This window comes from Manihot esculenta, chromosome 16, assembly GCF_001659605.2.
Source record: "Manihot esculenta cultivar AM560-2 chromosome 16, M.esculenta_v8, whole genome shotgun sequence".
In the NCBI taxonomy this organism is placed as follows: Eukaryota; Viridiplantae; Streptophyta; class Magnoliopsida; order Malpighiales; family Euphorbiaceae; genus Manihot; species Manihot esculenta.
The window spans coordinates 13,224,369-13,233,554 of NC_035176.2; positions in this window are offsets into that span (position 1 = coordinate 13,224,369).

Genomic DNA, 9,186 nt, shown 5'->3' on the forward strand with positions numbered 1-9,186 from the left:
ACCAAAACGACATACAAAAAGGTCCAAGATAATGGCCTAGGGCAAATACACTAACAATCTCCCACTTGCACTAGGCCTAATCATACAAGTATCTAATACCCATAGACCTAGTGTGCTGATCATGCTTGACCTGTGAAAGAGGCTTGGTCAGTGGATTTGCAATGTTGTCATTTGTGTCTATTTTGCATATTTTGATATCTCCTCTATCAATGATCTCTTGAATAAGGTGATATCGTCTGAGTATGTGTTTAGATCTTTGATGAGATTTGGGCTCCTTTGCCTGTGCTATGGCACCATTGTTATCACAATAGAGGTCCATAGGATTTGCAATGCTGGGAACCACTCCCAACTCTGCGATGAATTCTTCAACCAGACTGCCTCTTTAGCTGCATCTGATGCTGCTATATACTCAGCTTCTGTTGTAGAATTTGCTACAGTGCTCTGCTTGGAACTGTAACGACCCAGAAATCCGGACCGCTACCGGCGCTAGGATCCAAATCGGCATAAGGCCGCCGGGACCCGTAGCAAGCCTACTATGCATCCTGTACAGCTGGTATAATCCCAAACATGATCAAACATATCCATAAAACATTTAAAACTTTACCTTTTCCCAGCTTGACCTGTGTATGCACTATGACTGAACTCATAGAACCCCTAGGGTCAGCATACCCTATGTCAAACTCGGTCCAACACATATATCGACATGAAATAAAACTCATGTATAAAGGGATTAACCAACTCGGGCCAAGCACAATACTATAACTCTGAACATATAACATAATATCATATTACAACATAACTCGTTTACATCCTTACATAACTTTACATTACATCATGTCCACTACTATTCTATTACATAAACATGACCATGGACGTAACCTGCTGATCTCCTGACTATCTCTGACCCTGCAAACCTGGGGTTAGGGGAGAGGGGTGAGCTAAAAAGCCCAGTGAGCAGAAACCATAAAAGAAAACAGTTCATTTTAACGTATGCTATCATGGAATGCGTCACATCACAAGTATATCACCTCAAGGATGAATCTGTCACCAATAGCCCTCTACATATCAATCTCATACCATAACAAGTCAACAATGCTTTATGCCAGGGGCGATACGGCCACGCCTGGACTTCACATACTTTATGCCAGGGGCGATACGGCCACACCTGGACTTCTTATACTTTATGCCAGGGGCGATACGGCCACGCCTAGGCTTCTCATCTCATATCATATCGTACATGCCATATCATATCATTCCATATCATGTCATAACATACTGAGGGCTAGAGGATCATCCAGTATCCATCCACATCATTATCATCGTATTATGCAATGCATCATATTCGTGAATTCTAATGGAAACAACCTATTGCATAACATGGTATTCATGATGCATGAACATGCTTGAACATGCTGAAAACATTTGATTTAAAACATAAGGGTTAGTTCCACTCACCTCTGGCTAGCTCTGGACTAACTCTGAAGCAGCTAACACTGCTAAACACCTTGGTTCCTCGGGTCCGATCCTACATAGGTGGACTCCAGTGAGGTGCCAAACATACTCTAAACAACTCATAAACAACTACCCAAAAACCCCCCTAAAGCATCACTTAAACATGCATATAAAACACCCATGAAAGGGCTAGACAGGGCACTTTCGGCGGCACCTTCGGCGGCCGGAAGTCCTAGACAGAGACGAAAGTCAGGCAGGTTCGGCGGCACCTTCGGCGGCCGAACTCTCTCTCCAGAGACGAAAGTCAGGCACTTTCGGCGGCCGAACGTTACCTTCGGCGGCCGAAAGTCTGCTTTCAAGCCAAAAACCCAACTTTCGGGGGCAAGGTTAGGCGGCCAAACCATGCATCCTCAGGCAGGTTCGGCGGCCGAAACCACCTTCGGCGGCCGAACCTGAGTTCATCCAGAACTCAGTCTTTGTGCATTTCAAGCCTCCCAAACTTTCCAAACACCCCAAAACAAGCATCCAACTTCTCAAACACATGCATACATCCTTAACCATGCACAAGGGAGCTTAATAGCTTGATTAAACTCCAAAAACAACATCAAGACATACATAGATAGCTTATGACCCACATAGGCCAAAACCATCAAAACAACCCATAATCTCACTTACTCTTTCCCAATCATGCATACTCTCTCCCATATGCTCAAGGGGCTTGAAAACTAACTTAAACCCCAACACAAACATCACAATAACATACATTATCATACATTGGGCATAAAACCCACATAAACCCTAACATGCATATCTACCCATACTCAACCATCAAAACCTCTTAAAACTCACTTAAAACTTCATGAAAGGTAAAGAAAAGCATAGATCCACACTTACCTCTTGAAGATCGAGGGTTTGTGCGAGCTCTAACTTGGAGATGGGAGGAAACTACTCCTTGGGTCTCCAAGCTTCCAAAACTTTGATCTAAGCTTGAAAACTCTTCAAAACAACCATGAAATCAGTAAAAATCATTTTAAAAATCACATTTTACCCCTCTAGAAGACTCTGGCATCATCAAAATTCCATATTTCAACGGAGATTCCGCCGGAAGGTAGGGATTCCGATGCCGGAATCTAGCCGGGTATTACATTCTTCCCCCCTTTAAGAACATTCGTCCTCGAATGTTCAAACAAACAAACAGGCAACTCAAAGCATAGCATCTAACATACATAAGCAAGCAAGCAACAAGCAAGCAAAACCTAAAAACCTCTCTTCTAAAAGAGAGACACGGTCATTGCTGGAGTATAAACTCTCGGTCTCCCTGGTGCACTTTTCATCTGAAGGTGATTCTAAGGGGCTTTCACCATCGGGATTTCCTTGTTTCCACGCTTTCTGACTTGTGTGTCTATGGTCCGTACTAGCTGCTCAACATAGGTGAGATCCTCTACGGTCTCCACCTCTGGTTCCTTTAAGAACCTCACTCGGATCCGACACGAACTCATATACCGTGGAAACATGGAAAAACGAATGGATCTCTTCCATAGAAGTGGGTAAATCTAACTCGTAGGATACATTCCCAAATCCCTTGCAGGATTTCAAAGAGTCCAATGTATCTGAGAGCTAATTTACCTTTCTGCCCATAACGAATCACCCTCTCTTTTGGAGACACCTTCAGCAAACCTCGACTTCCTCGAGAACCTAAACACGCTTCCGCCGTGCACTCTGACAAAACTCTTCTTCTCTTCTGAAACTCTACATGCCTCTTGCGGACGACTTCATACTCTCCTGCTGACTCACAGCAGTTTTGATTCTTCTCATCTTTGACTACTGGCCTTCTTCTTACTATACTAAGGGATGGGATAAGCTGTCAAGTGGTTTTCGGTTGAGGGCATCTATCAAAAATATCTGCCTCAGTCGAATGATGATAAACCTTGAAGTCGCGAATACCACGCAGTTTTTTACCCATCTCCTATACCTCATGTTCTTCTCCCTTGACTCAAGATGTATTGCAAGCTCTTTCGATCTGTAAGGATCTGTCCACATACCTTATACAGGTACCACTTCCACATCTTGAGTGCAAAGGTTACCATCGCCATCTCTAGGTCGTGCGTAAGATGATTCAACTCATGCTTCTTCAGCTACCTAGAAGCATAAGCAATCATTCTACCACTTTACATTAACACACAACCTAGTCCCTCACGGGACGCATCACAGGACACTGTGAAATCTCCATCACTGGCGGACAGAGCCACCACTGGTGCTGACATCAACATTTCCTTTGGCTTTTCAAAGCCCTCTTCACTCTAAGTAGACCACACAACCCTCTGGTTCTTCTTGATTCATCTGGCCATAGGAGCGGCAACTCTAGAGAGGTTCTAGATGAACCTCCATTAGGTAACCTGCCCAACCCAAAAAGCTCTCGATCTTAGTCACTACAAGGGGCCTGGGCTAGTTAGCTACAACTTCAACTTTCTCAGGTCTACTTCACTTTTCTTTTGTCCGACACACATGACCCAAGAAGGATATGCTCCTCGACCAGAACTCACATTGGAGAACTAGGCATCCAAGCCATGTTCTCTCAGGATTTGCAATCCTGATTTCAGATGATGGGCATACTCTTCCGCATTTCTGGAACTCGCCGAGATACTGTCAATGAAGACAATAACGGAGTGATCCAGAAACCGACTAAAACTCTGCTTATGAGATCCATGAATGCCGTAGGGGCGTTTATTAACCCGAACGACATTCCTAGGAACTCATAGTGCCCATATCTGGTTCTAAACACTGCTCTCTGTACATCTTCTTCCTTGATCTTAACTGATGGTACCTGGACTTCAGATCTATCTTGGAAAGGCAACCAGCTCCTGCTAGCTGATTTCAACTAGATCGTCGATCCACGGTAACAACTACCTGATCTGGGTAGTGACTTTGTTCAACGACTAGTAGTCGACACAAAGTCCTAGGGATCCATCCTTCATCCTTATAACAACACTGGAACACCCCAAGGTGAAGTGCTCAGTCAGATGGGAACCCTTAACTACCAACTCTTACAACTGATCCTTATAACTCTTTAAACTCTGTTGATACCATCCTGTGGGGAGGGATAGAGATTGGTCCAATTCCATGCATTACTTCTATTTTGAACTCTATCTCCCTGACAGGTGATAGTCCTGGGAACTCGTCTGGGGAAACATCTAAAACTCTCTAACAATGGGCACTGAGGCGGGCTCCCTGACCCGACTGCTATACTCTCTCAGAAGAGCTGGAATCCCTGACAACTTTTCCTGAACAACCTACGAGCCTATAGGGTTGATACTGAACCTCTAGGTATCCCTATTCTGTCCCCTCTAAGGACTACCTCTGATCCATCCTGACCTCTGAACCTGACTACCTTGTCTCTGCGGACTAGGTAGTACCACTAGTAGAAGAACCAATCCAACCCTAGAATGACGTCAAACAGTCAAATCTAGAACCGCTAGGTCAGCTGGAAGGCATCTACTCACAACACATACTCTGGCTATACCGGCAGACTGACTCTGCCACAGATGGATCACTCTTGGGTGCACTGACCCCAAGGGGATACTCTAACCCATAAGCTATCAACCCAATCTCACGAGGGCTCACAAGCAAACAAAGAAAAGAGAAACATCAGGGTTCATAAAACAGACACATCAGAACATACCGGAGTGAGATTACCTGATCCCATCGGGTTCGATGTGTTAGCCTCCTGCTGGGTCATGGCGAAGATCCGTGCTGGAGCTGATAGACCTTCCCCACGGGAACCTGCTGAAGAAGGGGTTGTCCCCCTGTCTCCGCCTCTACCACTGCCCTGAAACATGACTGGAGCTGATGGCTGAGCCATACTGCCTGGAGTTGTCTGATGGGACGGTGCCATAAAAGCTGCCTTAGGACACTCCCGAGCTATGTGTCCCTCCTGGCCGCATCTGTAACATGCTGTGGTCCCAAACTGACAGACTCCCTTGTGCGGCCTACCGCACCTTGCACACTCTGCCACCTCTGTGCCTGAGCTTGAGCCACCTCCTAATCCCATACCAGACTTTATCCGATTCCAGAACTTGTTCTTCTTTGATCTTCTGAGACCTCTGTCTCCCTTCTTACTTTTTGTGACAGCCTCACTTAGAGGGGAGAGATTAACATCACTTGTCCTCGGGAGTTGGAAACCCGAAGACTGTGCCACAGACAGTTTAACTGTCCCTTGGATAATGGCACTAGCCTCCATTCTCCGTGCCATATCCACTATAGCATGGAAGCTCTCCCTTTCTGCTGATTGAACCAACGAGGAATACCTGGAGTGAAGCTTCATAACATATCTCCTAGACTTCTTCAGGTCTGTGTCAAGACCCTGTCCTGCAAACGACAACAGCTCCAGGAACCTGTCCGTAAACTCCTCTACGCTCATCTCTTCCGTCTGCCTTAGCTGCTCAAACTCAATCATCTTCAATTCTCTGGAACTATCTGGAAAAGCCCATCCTGCAAACTCATTGGCAAACTGCTCCCAGGATAAGCTCTCCAACCTTGGGTCCACATAGTTTTTGAACCATTCCCTTGCCTTCTTGCATTTCAATGTGAACCCTGCCATCTGAATGGCTCTACTGTCACTTGCTCCTAGCTCATCTGTTATCATCTTTACCGTTCTGAGGTACTCAAAAGGGTCATCGCCTGCTTCGAACTTGGGGGCATCCAACTTGAGGTAATCCGTCATCTTTACTTTACCCCCAACTGATGAACCAGGTTTGGGTATCCGAACATCAGGGACTATTGGTTCTGCTGGTGGAGGAGGAGGTGCAGCATCCCTTGGGTTAAGGTTTGCTGGACCTGGGAAAAAGGGTGAGGATGGAAACATGGGGTACTGTGGGTACGGTGGGTAAAAGGGAGAATAAGGCATAAAGGTGGGATATGGAATATGGCTAAAGAAATCCGATGTACCTCCCATCGGATACCCTGGCCCTTGCGGGTAGGGTGGACACTGTGGTGGAACAAAGCCCGAGGCCTGTGTGCCTCCTTGGGACTCTCCCATATCCTCTACTGACATACTCATGCCCAAACTACTATCTCTTCTCTGGTTATCCTCCTCTGTTTCCATCACATCCGCTGTCATACCTTCATGAACTGATCTCCTCCGACCTGCATCAAAAGACCTTCTAGGGTCCCTTGATGTACTCTCCCTGATCGTCCTACAAGATCTTGCCCTCTGCAGAGCAGGGGAATGGGCATCCATGCCCTCATTCTCTGGCGGAGCTCCAGTCAATCTCGCAGATCGACGAGTTCCTCTCATCTTGACTTCTGAAAGCATAACATAGCACATAAACATTAGCATCTTATGGTTCATGTGGAAACACATGAACCTGCATCACATACATAACATACATATCATAGCATTAATGCACATGCTCATCGTCATGGCATTTCACATCATCATACAAGACAGGACTCCATATCCTATCTTAGTGGACATGATCCTCCTATTGTGCTTGCCCTACTATAACCTCTATGAGCCCGACACACTATAGGTCCGACCATGTGAACCTAGGGCTCTGATACCATTCTGTAACGACCCGAAAATCTGGACCGCTACCGGCGCTAGGATCCAGATCGGCATAAGGCCGCCGGGACCCGTAGCAAGCCTACTATGCATCCTGTACAGCTGGTATAATCCCAAACATGATCAAACATATCCATAAAACATTTAAAACTTTACCTTTTCCCAGCTTGACCTGTGTATGCACTATGACTGAACTCATAGAACCCCTAGGGTCAGCATACCCTATGTCAAACTCGGTCCAACACATATATCGACATGAAATAAAACTCATGTATAAAGGGATTAACCAACTCGGGCCAAGCACAATACTATAACTCTGAACATATAACATAATATCATATTACAACATAACTCGTTTACATCCTTACATAACTTTACATTACATCATGTCCACTACTATTCTATTACATAAACATGACCATGGACGTAACCTGCTGATCTCCTGACTATCTCTGACCCTGCAAACCTGGGGTTAGGGGAGAGGGGTGAGCTAAAAAGCCCAGTGAGCAGAAACCATAAAAGAAAACAGTTCATTTTAACGTATGCTATCATGGAATGCGTCACATCACAAGTATATCACCTCAAGGATGAATCTGTCACCAATAGCCCTCTACATATCAATCTCATACCATAACAAGTCAACAATGCTTTATGCCAGGGGCAATACGGCCACGCCTGGACTTCACATACTTTATGCCAGGGGCGATACGGCCACACCTGGACTTCTTATACTTTATGCCAGGGGCGATACGGCCACGCCTGGGCTTCTCATCTCATATCATATCGTACATGCCATATCATATCATTCCATATCATGTCATAACATACTGAGGGCTAGAGGATCATCCAGTATCCATCCACATCATTATCATCGTATTATGCAATGCATCATATTCGTGAATTCTAATGGAAACAACCTATTGCATAACATGGTATTCATGATGCATGAACATGCTTGAACATGCTGAAAACATTTGATTTAAAACATAAGGGTTAGTTCCACTCACCTCTGGCTAGCTCTGGACTAACTCTAAAGCAGCTAACACTGCTAAACACCTTGGTTCCTCAGGTCCGATCCTACATAGGTGGACTCCAGTGAGGTGCCAAACATACTCTAAACAACTCATAAACAACTACCCAAAAACCCCCCTAAAGCATCACTTAAACATGCATAGAAAACACCCATGAAAGGGCTAGATAGGGCTAGATAGGGCACTTTCGGCGGCACCTTCGGCGGCCGGAAGTCCTAGACAGAGACGAAAGTCAGGCAGGTTCGGCGGCACCTTCGGCGGCCGAACTCTCTCTCCAGAGATGAAAGTCAGGCACTTTCGGCGGCCGAACATTACCTTCGGCGGCCGAAAGTCTGCTTTCAAGCCAAAAACCCAACTTTCGGGGGCAAGGTTAGGCGGCCAAACCATGCATCCTCAGGCAGGTTCGGCGGCCGAAACCACCTTCGGTGGCCGAACCTGAGTTCATCCAGAACTCAGCCTTTGTGCATTTCAAGCCTCCCAAACTTTCCAAACACCCCAAAACAAGCATCCAACTTCTCAAACACATGCATACATCCTTAACCATGCACAAGGGAGCTTAATAGCTTGATTAAACTCCAAAAACAACATCAAGACATACATAGATAGCTTATGACCCACATAGGCCAAAACCATCAAAACAACCCATAATCTCACTTACTCTTTCCCAATCATGCATACTCTCTCCCATATGCTCAAGGGGCTTGAAAACTAACTTAAACCCCAACACAAACATCACAATAACATACATTATCATACATTGGGCATAAAACCCACATAAACCCTAACATGCATATCTACCCATACTCAACCATCAAAACCTCTTAAAACTCACTTAAAACTTCATGAAACGTAAAGAAAAGCATAGATCCACACTTACCTCTTGAAGATCGAGGGTTTGTGCGAGCTCTAACTTGGAGATGGGAGGAAACTACTCCTTGGGTCTCCAAGCTTCCAAAACTTTGATCTAAGCTTGAAAACTCTTCAAAACAACCATGAAATCAGTAAAAATCATTTTAGAAATCACATTTTACCCCTCTAGAAGACTCTGGCATCATCAAAATTTCATATTCCAACGGAGATTCCGCCGGAAGGTAGGAATTCCGATGCCGGAATCTAGCCGGGTATTACATTCTTCCCCCCTTA